Source organism: Triturus cristatus, chromosome 5_1, assembly GCF_964204655.1.
Source record: "Triturus cristatus chromosome 5_1, aTriCri1.1, whole genome shotgun sequence".
Taxonomy (NCBI): domain Eukaryota; kingdom Metazoa; phylum Chordata; class Amphibia; order Caudata; family Salamandridae; genus Triturus; species Triturus cristatus.
The window spans coordinates 441,260,840-441,275,044 of record NC_140587.1 but is presented as its reverse complement, the minus strand read 5'-3'; the positions used below and the strand labels follow the sequence as shown (position 1 = coordinate 441,275,044).

At 43.9% G+C, this 14,205-nt stretch overlaps 1 protein-coding gene across 2 annotated transcripts in view; it reads left to right on the top strand.

Moving 5' to 3' along the window:
* The first annotated feature begins 285 nt into the window (after positions 1 to 285).
* The window catches only part of PLEKHF2 (pleckstrin homology and FYVE domain containing 2), an 81,249-nt gene continuing 67,329 nt past the window's right edge, over positions 286 to 14,205 (top strand). The window contains exon 1 of one of the 2 annotated variants that reach the window (XM_085605225.1): positions 286 to 421. The gene's annotated coding sequence lies outside the window, so the exon portion shown is untranslated. The remainder of the gene's footprint in view (positions 422 to 14,205) is intronic. The other variant, XM_085605226.1, reaches the window with a different exon arrangement.

Sequence of the window (14,205 nt, the reverse complement as noted above, 5' to 3'; positions counted from 1 at the left end):
CCGATCCTGCTTTCACTCTTAAACCAAGCAAGATGCTTGTGTAATTCCCTGTTAAGGCTGTGTATGTCCTTCAGCAATTTTGTGTCTCCGTCCTATACCGTTGGGCCGGCTCACCCTCGGAGGGCTCCTCCGTCGGTGCGGCAGAGTGGCTTCACACTGACTTGATTAACTATTCACTGAGGGCAGTAGGCAGCACTCGAGTGGCGGGACTGTGTTGCACGCCAGAAAGAATTCTGAAGGAGGTCACGGGACGCGACGCGCTTCTGACGCAGCGTACGGGCCGGGCGGCTCTCCTCGACGGAAGTCTGGACATCGACTCCGGTCCTGTTCACGTCTACAGCTGCCTCGGGCCGGGCGTGCCCTGAGCGGGACAGGCAGAGTCGGGACCCCGTCAGCGGCCGGAAGGCTGGGCGCTCAGCAGGTGAGTTTGGTGCCAGTGCTGTGGCGCCGTCAGGCGGGGAGGAACTTTATGTCGCCCCGGGAAGCATCAGTGAAGTTCGGGCGGCCCCGAGCACCTCCACCCGGGTGGGGCACCGCGCTGGAGACCTCCGCGGCGGAGCGGCTGTCATGGAGAGGGCGCCTCGGCGAGCCAATCCTGCCCTTAATTTTGGCTCCCGACTGCCCCTAATGTTGCCTCTCGACTGCCGCACACGGAAGACCTCCCTGAAGTTCACTTCATAATAGTGTTGGAAGGGGCGAACCCCGAGCCCACGGCGGGTCCCGCGTACATACCGCTGGAACGGGTAATCGGAAAGAAACTGATAAAGCCTTTAAGCAGCCAAATACCACAGTGGAGTTCTTTACACCTTGGTTGTAATAGTTATTGGTTGGAATCATTGAGGCGATCAACGGTTTAAAAAGGTCGTTTCTGAAGTGTAACCTCCGAGTCCGAGACGCCTTTCACTTGGAATCAGGAATCCTATAGTTTTAAGAAATGATATTTCACAAAAATAGTTTAGTTCCTTCAGTTGTGTTGTACACTGCAGACATATTTGTAACCGCTAACGTTCTATAGAAACACTTAACGTCCAGGAGCCGTACTGCTATCTTTATCCTGCTTGATAAATATACCTCTTTCACGGATGTGTGGGTATAACATGCAGTCTGGCACGTTCTGGTCTCTTTGCCAATGCTGGCTCGTGATGCAGGGCATGTGTAAAAACATTTTGACACGTCTGTAGCAGACAAACGTTTTATTTAGATAGCACTCTGAACAAACTACACAGCCACATAGTATGTACATTTTACTGTTCTTTTTCAGTGCTTTATTTGTGACTTAGTACCTACACACATCAGCAGTGTTATCAGAGGGTTTGCGTTACAGAATACGGCTACTAAACTAACGCTTATTGGAATGTTCCTGCAAGACGTGGGTTCATGTGTGTCTCATTGCATTCGACGGCCAACAAGAATTGTATACACGCACGTATCTGTATTTTCAGGGTTGTGGTTTCGACCATTCGTTGAAACTAGCATTTGCAATGCAATTGGTCTCGCATTTACGAGGGTTTGAGCTTTGCCATTGTAAATGACTGCCTTTTATTTCTGTGTTGTTTTTAACGTAGATAAATAAAAGGCATTGTCATTTATAATGCCAATAGTTTAAACTCTGGCAGATGCGAGACCTATTGCATTGTAAATGCGCTTGGCGCCCGTGCTATATAAATAAATAATAAAAATGGTTAGGAGAGAGCGCGTGTCCTAATAGCAGGCAGGACAAAGCTATTTGAGAAAATAGTGCTTGGAGGCTGTAATGAAAGCCTACAGAGTAACAACACCCGTAACAAGGGGTGTCGCCATGGGAGGTTACAAAATGAGACACAGCTGTACTAAGGAGGGACTACTAATCCTATTGACCAATGAACAGCCACGTTTACAGTGAACAATTAAACAAACCAATGAAAAATATGGGCGGAGCTTCAAGTCCCTACCTGAATACAGCGTGCCTCGCAGCGCATGCGCTGACAAAGCTTGACCTAAAGATGGGGAGGATACTATTGAAATCTGAGAGGATTCCCCATCATAGTATGTATGCTTATTGTTGCCGTTAGCAACCCGCTTCTTAAAGATTGAATGTGTTGCTAACATTAGGAAGTCTGACAATAAACTTTGGCAATAGACCAACTCCCATTGCACTATGTACTTCTAGAAACATTTAGAATTTATTTTTAGTCGGTGTACTGAAGCAGTGGTGTGAAGATGGACATTCAGTATTAACTTCTTAAGACCTTTTGCTTGTTGGCAAAATCAGTGAGTCCTTGCACTTGATGACCATTGATATTGTAGGTTGGAGATGAAGTGGGCATGTACAGGACAAATATTCACCTGAGCCAATGCAGTTTGACAGAAAATAACACTTTTTGTTTTCTTTTTATGCAGTCCTTCATGTGTGGTCGTTTCTTTAAGGTTTTAGGAATGTAGTAAACCTTGTTCTTCACTTAAAGGCCTTCTCCGTGCATTACTTGAATACAACAGCTTATTCCCTTATTTATTAAAAAGAAAAATTCACAGAACATTTTTGTCAATGTAGCAGTCTAATACCAATTGGTGTTTATCTCTCAGTAGTTCCATATAAATATATTTTTTTCTTTACTAGTAGCACATGAGTGAAGAATATAGAATTAATTTCATATTAAACATTGTTTAACATGTACCCTCCCATTGGTCTCCATCTTCCTGCTGCTTTACTGCACCACTTCCCATCCTGTTCTTCCTTGCAATACTTTCCTTTCTTTTAGGCATACTTTCTTCTCTTTTGTCACTCATCACCCATTGCTTCTTTGCATGCTGAACATGTCTTGGAATTCCAAGCCATTGTCCCATTTCCTATATTACCTTGCTCTGACTTTTATTGGCAGACATTTACCTGCATGCTAAAGTTTGTCTTGTCAACTTCTTCTGAATTAATGCTTGCCTCTATCTTTGTAAAGAGATGATCAGCTGTCGCTGCCATTATTAAACACCCTTTATTATCCTTGTCAAACTCTTCCACCATTTCCATCGTGCTACAGTCCTGCCAAGTATCACGCATCAGACGTGACTAGCGCATTTCAGTATGGTGTTCCGCATCACCGTACTGAAATGCATTGTCACGCATTTGCATAGTGTCTGAGCGTCAGCGAAGCGCTGTCTAAGACAGTAATATGATGAGTGTGACAGCTAGCAGCGCGGCGCTGCTCCTGCCGGCTTGGTGTAGCTGAGCTTAAGGTTGCTGCTAGGCAGCTCACTGGCTGCTACAATGTATCGTAGATGTCCGCTGTGTGGCTCTCAGCTCTTGCACGGTAGTGCGGCTGCGCAAAGGCTACTAACATCACAGCCAGGGGGGCCGCAGTCATATAAAGCCATACCTGGCGCTGCCGGGTGACGTCCCGTCCTGCTGCCGAAGGCGGGGAGTTTGTTTTGTAAGGGGCTGGTTACTGGTCAACTGGCTCTGCACTCATGGCGCTCGCAGAACTGACTTCCGCTCGTCCCGGGCAGTCAAAAATCTCCCGCATGGCATTTAATCATTGCCGGGCGGCATCACGTCGCAAAGCCAGTGACCGCGTTTGTAGCGGTCGCTCAGGACAGACTTCTGTCACTGGACAGCAGACTCACCGAGGACAGCATATCTGACTCGTGGCAACAGGAGCCTTCAATCTTGAGATGTTTTCAGTTCCAGCGATCACGGAGCCAGTGACCGCGTTTGCAGCGGTCGCTAAGGACAGACTTCTGTCACTGGACAGCAGACTCACCGAGGACAGCATATGACTCGTGGCAACAGGAGCCTTCAATCTTGAGATGTTTTCAGTTCCAGCGATTAAGGCCACTGCCAGGATGGCTTAGGCCTCCCATTCTCTGCTTCAAATGAACTTGTCTCCTAAGGCTAGAGAATGTTACGGGCGCCCACAATCGACCTCTTGTTTTCTGTTTCCCCTTCCCACGTAGACCAGAGTGACTCTCGGGTAAGGAATCCGTGGCCCTTGCATGGTTTTGTTTCAGTGAGGCTCAGTAGTTTCAGACACACCCTGCACCTGCTCCTACCTAAGAAAGGCCAAGATGAGCTTGGAGAAGATGACAGCCGCAGGAAGCACTGAACAAAGGAGGCGGGCGCCGCGGTGGCTTGTGGCCTGAGCCTTCATCCCAGAGTCCACTGCAGGCTCATGGTTGCCCCATGCCTCCAACATTCTAATCCTCCGCACCACACATTGTCATTAACTGTCTAAAGCCTCTTGCCATGGTCAAAACTGCTAGTACCGGTTTTCTCCACTCTGCATTTCACTGGCACCATCTTCAGGCACAGTGTCTTTGGCCACGTCATGGTGAAGTTATAAGACTATGGGAAGACACACCAGAAGCAGATGTGGGAGAGCTCAAACGTGCAGCACAGAGGTATGTTTCTATGGCCCAAACCAAGGTGGCATCCTTTTCATTTAATACACAAAAGGCTTGGCAGTTCCGAGCAGCTGCAATGCCTGCATGCCCTCTGTTACTAAGGACTGCAGTCACGCAGTCTGTCTCCGGTGATGTATTTGCATTTCTGGTGCTTTGCAGCAGTTTTGAGCTATTAGAGTTTCTTGTTGCTCAAATGAGTGATATAACTTCTGATATTTATATGTTTCCCATGTCTTCATTGCTTGATTTTGCTTGCGAGAAAGTGTCACTAATAGTCGTTGAAATGACACTCATAATTACACTGAAATTATGAAAATGTCACTCATAGCAATCTGAAAGCTTGGCAGCTATGGTGCTACTTGCTCTTTCGTTTCTCTCCCCAGGTACCTCTCTGCGGCAAATCCATCTCACCCTTGTCTTTTCATATGTCCCCATAGTCAGTGCTGCTAAAAATTCTTCCTCCCTTTCCTTGCTGCCCTCTTAATCAATTATTGCCTCGCTCTGCTGACCTTTTCTATATTTCTGTCGTATTCATAATTCCAGCCTGTAAGGGCATGGTGGTTGGCCTGACCTTCCCTATATACTGAAAAGGTCTGAGCGACACTGTACCCAGTGCCGAAACACCTGTCCTGTAAGCTGTAACTTCCACACCATGACCTCCCTGCTACAATCAAGTTGTAGTTGATGCAGGCACAACCTATTATAAAATGAGCCTTAAAACCAATACAGCTATCCAGCAACTATGTTCCGTTATCTACACTTTAAACTAAACTAATGCCCGAATTCAGACTGAGAATCTCAATAAAAACAAACTTTATGTAGTCAGTATATTTTACAGGATCTCTGCCCAAGTAAAACCCAACGTAGTTGTCTCACTCCTACTACCACCCTCTGACTTATAAGAAAATGCTTTCACCCTCAAGTACATAAAGAGCCTACTTACTTTTCTGCTCTCCACTTAGATCAGGGATTAAAGGGTCTGCCCTGTGATTTGTTGCAACCTTCCCATGTCGACCTTCTTCACCTGTTAAGACCTTCCATCTGTCCACATGTAGCTGAATCCATTAATGCTGTGTTGCTGGTGGAAAGGAGCAACAAATCACTTAGATGCTGAGGAAGGCAAGTTTACATTCACTCTATAAAGGCTACTGGGGAGTGCTGGAGTCTCTGTACTGTAAAAGTGAATGATAGTATGCTAACTACTACACTTGTGTGGGGGGGCGTGTCTGCCACAGCAAACGCCTGAAAGACCTTCATGGCACTGCATAGGCACTATTTTACTACAGGATGTGTGTATAGTGAAGCACAATGTCATTGTGCTATCCCTTTCCTGGATTCGAGTTTCTGCCAGTCCTCTCACAGGCGTTTTCTGGGTTGATGCTTCCACTGTCAGGATATAATATTACCTGTCTCTCACTTGCGTAAAGGAATTATGTTACACATGTTTCAAAGTGTTATGATTATATATTTTGGCCCACAGATGTTGTCTATTAGAACAAGCATTTGCAATGCAATAGGTCTCGCATTTACGCGAGTTTAAGCTATTGACATTGTAAATGACAATGCCTTTTATTTATGTTTTAAAAACAAAAATATAGGGCATTGTTATTTGCAATGTCAATAGCTCAGTCGCGTACATGTGAGACCTATTGCATTGCAAATGCTTGTTTTTACATGCAATAGCTTGTTTCTGTAAAAAGTTTTAACAGAACCCATTTTTCATATTGTGCAAAAAACTGATTTCAATCATGACAACCTTACCCATGAGTTGTTATTAAAAACACAGTCATGACCTCCATTCGCAGCTGGCGACGCTGCTCCTTTCAGCCACATGAAAAACCAGTGACAAATCTACGTCCCAAAACATACCTTGCAAAACTTTAGAATACTCAAAACTGATGTATTTAGGTAAACCTGGGGGTGGTGGTCTGTTTAACCACTAAAGTTAAAAAATATTTTTTTTAACCAAATTAAGAAATATACCATCATTTGTAAATAAAAAAGGCATCTCACTAAACTGGAGACGGTTCTACCAAATGGGGTCGGTGGCAGCAATTGGGTAATCTCATTTTACGGTCGATCGGAACGGGGATGCACGCACACACACACACACACACTTGGTTTTCCAAAAGGAGGCCCTGTGTGCCTAATTGCTACGATATTATGACTCAAACTAAAGTAAAAAAAAGAATATTGAATTTGGTTGGAGTGAGGGGGTGGCGATTTGGTTTAGCCCCCATCCGGATATACTAAATATAAAATGCCTATTTCCAGTTAGATTAAATGTCTGAACTCTGTTCAATTAGGTATTGCTGTAACAGAGCAGCATTTCGTCAATGTACTGGCAACTCATGCAGTGTTTCCCGTCTGCTCTGGCACGGCAGTATATGTGCGTCACGGCTGATGAAAGAAAGGCGCTGCGGGTCAGACTGAGGTGCGTTGGTAGCGCATCTTTGTGTGTGAATGCGTGCGCTTTGTCAGCTGTGTGTGAATGCGTGCGAGAGTGCGTGCGTGTTGTCAGAGCTGTATGTGTGTGCGAGAGTGCGTGCGCGTTGTCAGTGGCGTGTGTGTCTGCCTGTCTGTCTCAGTAAAGGGGAAGCTTGGTGGCCTGGCAGAGCTGTGTCTCACAGTCCTGGAAGGTCAGGTTTGCTGTGAGTCTCATTGAGGTACTTTAGCAGAGCAGCGTTTGTGTCCCCTGATGCCCAAGTTACTGAGTGCTGTGGGCGACACAGAGGTGCACGGGCAGAGCTGTGTGTGCATGACCTTGTACTGGGAGAGCAAAGGTACAGAGTGCTACTGAACAGCACGGAGGTGCACTGGCAGAGCTGTGTGTGCATGACCTTGTACTGGGAGAGCAGAGGTACCGAGTGCTACTGAACAGTACGGAGGTGAAAGAGAAGCAAAAGAGGAAGGTGCACCAGTAAGAAGTCCAGGTCCAAACAATATCTTGGATATTTCCTTTTAATTTTCTCGTAAAAGACTCACAGCCAACGCGTTTCGTTCCACACTGAAACTTCTTCAAGGCAAAACAGCGATACGGGGTGCAATATAATAATATCCCACGTACATGAATAATTATCCACAGTCAATATTCTGATGAAAAGGAATATCAAAAGTTAATTGGTTTAGCTTGTAAAATTCAAAACAAGAAGGTCACCAATACAGGATAAGTAGCTTTAAATTACGGGCGACCAGGGTGTCGGCTCCTTGATACGAGCACAAAAGGGATTCCAATATTCAAAAGGTAATTTGGTTTAGCTTGTAAAATTCAAAACCAGAATGTCACCAAGACCGGATAAGTAGCTTTGAGTTATGGGCGACCAGGGTGTCGGCTCCTTGATACGAGCACAAACGGGATTCCAATATTCTTGAAAATCCTGCGACCCCGACGTATCCTGGGGAAACGTAGCAGCAAGGGACAGAAAGCAGAGCTGTGTGTGCATGACCTTGTCTTGGGAGAGCAGGGATACCGAGTGCCACTGAACAGCACGGAGGTGCACTGGCAGAGCTGTGTAGGTGTACACTGTACTGGGAGAGCAGGGGGTGCTGTGGTTCTGTCGGTCACGTGTCTGCATCCTAGTTCCGGAAGGGCAGGGTGGATGCAAGTCGCTGGGAGGGTCACTGTTAGGAGAGCCGGGCAAACCAGCAAATGAACAGAGCTTGAGCCGACCCATAATGCATGCGGCAGGTGCATTGTGCAACACACGTCATGAAAATATGTTGAAGACTCTTCAAAATCCCAAAAGTAGGTTTACTTAAGATGCAAAAACATTCCACTTCGGAATTTATATCACCGATTTGAGTGGCATTTATTAGAAATGATGGTTTCTAAACATGAGCTTAGAAACACGTATGCCCCTTCTCCCCCGCCCCTACGACGATGCCATTACTGACCCAACAAGCGGCAGTGAAAGCGATCGCGAAAGCGATCGCTATTGAAAAACCAACGAGTGGTGCGCGCGTGCGCCACAACGAGACCTGTGTTTTCAATTATTGCGCCCGTGTCTGGGCACGATAATTGGAAACACGTCGGCAATGTGCGGAATAGACACCAATAGGCCATGGGCGGAGCTCCCGCCTTTGGCCAATTGCGTGCTGTCTTTCATAAAAAGACGCACGCAAAGGCCAATAGCGTGGGCCAAAAGGAAAAGCACACGCTCGACCGTTGGCGATTCCTAGGTCCATTTCCAAACCCCCTACTAAAAGTCTCTCACTGCGCGATCAGTGTTGCGTACTGCACCGCCAGGCGCGAGACCTAAAAAGGCATGCCAGATGTGATGTATCAGGTGTGGCAGGGAAAAGGTTCTTCTTTTTGAGAAGGATTATAGAGGACAGATAACCATCTCTGGGAGCAGTATTACTTCTACAATGATGGTTCATTTTCACTCAAGCGCATTTCTGCCGATATTATACTCCTCTTTATTTGTGGTGGGATATCTTTTTTGTTCTCACCTGGATAGTGTGACCAAAATGAAGGAATTCACCAAGTACTTTATTTCTAAGTCACGTTAGATGATTTGCAGTAGGTAATTCTAGTAATAATACATATCTTATTGCTGTGCTTGAAACACTTTGGTTTTTGCAGTTTTGTGGACATACTGAACAATTACCACATTTTTGTGTATTTTCCAGGTCTCTTCAGGGATGAAAATTAATTCTCTATGCGAAATTTTGTCCTATTATGTATATTCCCCGTTTCAATTGAAATTGTTGGTCAACCTGCCATTAAGTCTCACCTGAGCCAGTGCATGCGCTGTTGCTTGCAAGACATTTTGTTAATTAAAAGGGGCTTGTTGCCTGGCCATTGTTTACCATTGGTTAGCTTCATTGTCAGTCTAGCTTTCTGGCTCGTGATGGGTCAACATATGCCGGTTTCATTTTCTCTTCGTTTGTTTCTCACTTCTCTGGCGCATTGACCAAGTATTGATTGCTTAGTTAGAAATCACACGCTTGTGAAGATAACTGTGTACTTTCTTTCTAGTGCCTTTTGACAAATGTGAGGAATTCGTAGAGGGAATGTTTTTTTTAACCAAATTATTTTAGTTTTGTAAACATGATCAACTTTGAAATTGAATGCGGAATACTTTGCTTTTGTATGCCCGTTCACTTTTGCATTTTCCTGAACTCCATTTCCTGGAACCCCGGTGTTAGTTTTTAAATCGTCCATCTTTTAGCTTTGTCGCTCTAGTGGTTCTTTGCCACTGTTATTCAATAAGCCATACACCACGGACACGCCGCTCGCGCCAAGGGCTAGCCCATCTGCGTCCAGAACGTGACCAGCACTAGCCACGCTGCCCGTTCACGGTCAGGTACCCAAATGTTATCTGCATTTTTAAATCATTAAATGATACTGCTAGGCATTGCGATTCAAGTTTGTCTCCTAGTATTATGAAAGGTCCTTTGAAACCTTTCCCTATTCTTTAATTTCTTCTATAAAAACATTCAGGAAAAAAATCGCTATGTGATGGTCTTATTAATGCCCGCTCTCCATATAAACATACTCAAGAAATTTATGACCTACTCCTGGACCTTTGGTTGTACTTCCTTTTCAATACCGAATCGTGGCTTACGGAATGGTTTAATCCAGACATTGTACATGCCTTACCTTTAGGATACCCCATTCTTAGGACAGAACAAATTTGTGCGGAGTTGGGCTGGCATTTATTTTTTGAGGCTTCCTCCAATGCCAAACATTTGATCTAGAGTCCCTAAAAGGGGCAGAAAGTCTTGGATTTTGTTTTAAGCTTAGTCCCTCCTTGTCTGTTGCAGGAGGGCTTATTTATTGGCCCACTGACCCAAGCTCTATTTATTTAGCTTCTTTAGGAGAAGTAGTAGCTCTCCATGTTCTTCGCTATGCAAATTTGACCGTCCTAGGAGATTTTGACCTTCGTTTGAAATGTTGTAATGATCTTAATTTAGCAATTTTATGGACCCGTAAAGCACTTTTGGGCTCCGTCAATTGGTGGCCCTACCCATGCACTCTGCAGGCCACTCTCTAGATGGGATTTGTTCTAATTTGTATTATCTGAAAGTTCAAACCACCCCCCCCCCCTTCCCATCCGGCAGATCTGGTCCGATCAAATGTTGTTCCCTTTTTGCATACACTAAGCAGCTTCCTGCCCCATTAGTGTCAGCCCCCCAAACAGTTCATAAATGGGCTAATCTGATACCTGCCTTGTCCGGTTATGTAAAGGAGGACACCCTAGATTTCAAGACCTGGATTATTCAGGTCACCGATAAACTAGCCCTGAAGACGTGAGGAAACTGAATTTTCAGCCCCTTGGTATACCCAGACCGTAGCAGACTATCATCTCCATTGCAAGCAGTTGGAGTGGAAGTGGAGGAGAGACTTACAAGGCTGATGACCTAGGTCAGTTTAGACTGGCATTGAAGATTTATCATGGCCATATTAAGATAGCAAAAAAGTTGTATTTTGTAAAGCAGTGAAATAAAGCTCAACTTGATCAAAAACCTATTTTCTCAATTGAGAAATAATTTTTACAACCAAATGCTATGACTAAAGATATCCCCCCTCAGACTATGTAACCAAATCTCCTCATATTTTGAAGAGAAAATCCAGAACATTCAATGTGAATTTAGTTCTACTTCTCTGTTAAATACTGATTTAGAAGAAAACCTTTGTCCGACGGGAGCTTCTCTTCAAGCTTTCCAGAGCTTTAGCTTAGCTCAGCTCAGTCCAGACAAGCTATATTATCCTGTAAATCATGATTCCCCCTTTGATTCCTGCCCACCCTACATACAATGGTAGACCTTGTGAATCCAGTGTTTAACAATATATTACATTTCTCATTGTCCACTAGAAACATACATACAGATTGGAAACTAGATGCCATTAAACCCCTTCAGAAAAAACAATTGGCAGACCCTTCAACTCTTTCCAATCTTCGACCCATCTCACTATTCCCTGTCCTTGGTAAAATCATTGAAAAATTGGTAAATCGCGAATTAGTAACATTCTTGGAAGAGGCCAACATTCTTTATTTTTGGCATTCTGGCTTCCGCCACAAGTACTCTGCGGAGTCAGCTCTGTTCGAGGTCACAGATATTCTAAAGTTAACTTTATATGCTGTAAAGAATGATGTGCTGATCTGATAAGATCTATCGGCCACATTTGATTACATCTCTCATGATATCTTGTTATAGCGGATCAAAAGGTTTTTCATCTTGCATCTGGCTGTAGCCTGGTTGGAATCTTTCCTTACTTATCGCAGGCAAACAGTGGTACTAGGACCTTTTCTATCCCCTGACAAAACTGCTACTTCAGAGTGACGCAGGGCACATCGCTCAGCCCTGCTTTGTTTATATGCCCCCCCTTATTTAATTGATCTCTTCCTTTGAAATTACTTCATATGCTGATGATATGCAGCTTATCCTGGCCTTAGATAAAACGTCCACTGGCTCGGAGATGGATTTTAAACTCTGTTTAACTGAGGTTATTCAATGGATGCAATCTAAACACTTAAAATGCAACACAGATAAGACGGAGATCATGCTTTTAGGTAAGGACCACACAGTTTATCCTATGTTATGGTGGCGTAATTCTGCGCCCCCTCTGCCCCAGTACTGTTGAGGTAGTAAAAAACCTGGTTGTGAAATTTTGATTCTTCCTTATCATTACCGTTACAAGCTTTGGCAGTGGCAGGAATGTGTTTAACCTAATAAAATCATAAAAAATGTTTTTGACTACCTTCCTCTTTCAGGAAGAAAGACAGTGGCATTTTCATTGATTACGTCCAGATTGGACAATTGCAATAGTCTATATGCAGGTACCACCAAACAAATTCTTTACAAGCTACAGGTAGTACGGCACGCAGCTGCTAGGCTGGTGCTGAAACTGCCAAGTCGTTCATCGGCCTTAGCAGCTCTTAAAGCCCACCATTGACTGCGAGTACACAAGCGGGTTCTGTTTAAAATCCTACTGCTAACCTTTAAAGTTTACAGAGCAGTAGGACAAATATATCTAAACTTCAGATTTACTCATTACACTACCTCTCGGACTCTGAGATGGTCATAAGCTAATCTTCTTAAACCTCCGACATTTAGGCTCAAGACTAAAGGAGACAGATCCTTCGCTTTCTTGGGGACTAAGGCTTGGAACCACCTTCCCATTCAGTTGAGACACACCCATTCTAAATCCCTTGTTCGGAAACTACTGAAGACCTGGCAGTTTGTGGCCTCTGATTCTTTGTGTCATTCACTGATTCGATGACACCTTTTAAGGCCTTCTGCTGCTGATATGATTTCTGGTTTTTCTCTTTTTTTTACCACTCGGCACCAGGATGCTCCCCTGGGAGTGACAATGGCGCTTTATAAATACTGGATTCATTCATTCTTTTTGATTAGTTTCCTTCTGCTGCTCGCACTGGAGTTGAGGTACTTTTTTTTTTCCCCCCTCATCGTCGTTGCTTGTTCCCCTGTCATTACTTGTCAGTTGTTGATTGCCCTCCTTCTGTGTCTTTGCTTGTTCCATTGTTGTTGCTTCCTCTTTCACCCTCCCACGTCCTTGCTTGCTATCATGGTATAAATTTATTGTACCGCGTTTTCTACCCTCATAAATAGGTTTGAAATAGTATTCCCCTTGCTTTAACTGTAACGCTTTAGGCTCAAAAACAGTGGTGTACGAATGCCAAATCAACTCATTTTTAGGTTATTGCCTAGTAATATGAAATCATCACATAAGAATCAGTTGCTCTATGTTAAACTATTCGTGCAGAAGAGCGGCAGCTGCAAACATCAAGAAGGCAGTGTTCACTCTTTTGAAATGTCGAGCATAAACTTGATTTGCAATAGATGTATTTCATCACCTTCTGAGACGTGTTTGTAAATGAAGAATTTCTGATCTGTAACTGCTGTATAGCCCCTCCTATAGTCTTACGAGAATCGTAGGCTACATATGCTTGCAGAAGTGCAAAACGCGTGCTGTAAATCGTCAGCAAGCAGCTTTGTCTCACAGGGTTCGAACATACATCTGCTGCGTTTATGCTTCAAGTGGGAACAAACATTAGCAAAGCCACTAGATCTTGCCTATGAGAGATCAATTGACTGTCGATGTTTTCTTACCCAAGTTGTACAGCAGCATGACTGTCATTACAGACCTAGCAGCTTCTTCCTTTCAGTTATCACTCAGAATAATTCTCGTTTTATATTTTCTGGCTTGAAAATGGAGCTGTCTACATGATCTATTATTAGTAACATTAAAATATAGAGTTGGTTAAAACTCTGCCCAGAGGACTATTGTCTCTCACGTCATGCAGTTGGCTGTTCGGTGTACTGTTTTGCCTCTTATGAAGTTCTTATATTGCAAAGCATGAGGGACTATTTAACATCTCAAAAGTACATGGCTTCATCACATATTAGATTTTTCCTCTTAGAGCATTGTATACAGAAAGCAGTCATTTTTTATTTGTGATTTTTGTAACATAACGTGTATTTATAATGCACACGTTCACCCAAGGGTATCTTGGAGCTGAATAACAGCTGTTTATTGTTGCCCAACTTAACAGTACTCATTTTATCGACCTCAGAAGGATGAAAGGCTAAGTGAACCCTCTGGGATTTGAACCTGTGACCAAGAGATCGAGCACATGCTCCTATAGTCAAAGCATTAGTCCACTAAGCCACCAGAGCAGCAGGCTTTTTATTTTATTAAATATTTTAGTCAGGACTCCAAGTGCAAGCCAGACCCGTTGGCCTGGGCATCATCATTTTTATTATTATTATTATTATTATTATCATTTTTTTTGTATCATCCAGCTTTTATAGATCACTGGAGATAAATATGCTAAATCCTACGGTGAAGAATACTCTTACCTT